The sequence below is a fragment of the Oncorhynchus masou genome, unplaced genomic scaffold (genome assembly GCF_036934945.1).
Source record: "Oncorhynchus masou masou isolate Uvic2021 unplaced genomic scaffold, UVic_Omas_1.1 unplaced_scaffold_486, whole genome shotgun sequence".
Taxonomy (NCBI): domain Eukaryota; kingdom Metazoa; phylum Chordata; class Actinopteri; order Salmoniformes; family Salmonidae; genus Oncorhynchus; species Oncorhynchus masou.
Window position 1 is genome coordinate 517909 of NW_027011254.1, and position 1151 is coordinate 519059.

Here is a 1151-nt window from a genome sequence, read left to right on the forward strand (position 1 = left end):
GAGATGAGAATAGATCCATAGCAAAGTGGAGAGATGAGAATAGAACCATAGCAACGTGGAGAGATGAGAATAGAACCATAGCAACGTGGAGAGATGAGAATAGAACCATAGCAACGTGGAGAGATGAGAATAGAACCATAGCAACGTGGAGAGATGAGAATACCAAACGTGGAGAGAGAACCATAGCAGGTTGGCCAGATGAGGACAAGTTCTCATTTACAACTGTGACCTGGTGAGATGAGAATAGAACCATAGCAACGTGGAGAGATGAGAATACAAACGTGGAGAGATTTTTGTTAAATTTCACCTTTATTTAACCAGGTTGGCCAGTTGAGGACAAGTTCTCATTTACAACTGTGACCTGGCCAAGATAAATCAAAGCAGTGCGACAAAAACAACAACACGGAGATGAGAATAGAACCATAGAAACATGGGGAGATCACTGGTTTATGTGTCCCAGGATGTAGACACTGGAGATCACTGGATGTGTCCTTGATCACTGGTTTATGTGTCCTGGACAGACAGGATGTTGATCACTGGTTTATGTGTCTTGGACAGACTGGATGTAAATCACTGGATGTTGATCAGGATGTTGATCACTGGTTTATGTGTCCTGGACAGACAGGATGTAGATCACTGGTTTATGTGTCCTGGACAGACAGGATGTGATCACTGGTTTATGTGTCCTGGACAGACAGGATGTAGATCACTGGTTTATGTGTCCTGGACAGACAGGATGTGATCACTGGTTTATGTGTCCTGGACAGACAGGATGTAGATCACTGGTTTATGTGTCCTGGACAGACAGGATGTAGATCACTGGTTTATGTGTCCTGGACAGACAGGATGTAGATCACTGGTTTATGTGTCCTGGACAGACAGGATGTAGATCACTGGTTTATGTGTCCTGGACAGACAGGATGTTGATCACTGGTTTATGTGTCCTGGACAGACAGGATGTAGATCACTGGTTTATGTGTCCTGGACAGACAGGATGTAGAGTTAGTTATGTAACCCTCCAGTGTAGGATGTAGATCCTGGTTTATGTGTCCTGGACAGACAGGATGTAGAGTTAGTTATGTAACCCTCCAGTGTAGTGTAGTGTAGGATGTAGATCCCTGGTTTATGTGTCCTGGACAGACAGGATGTAG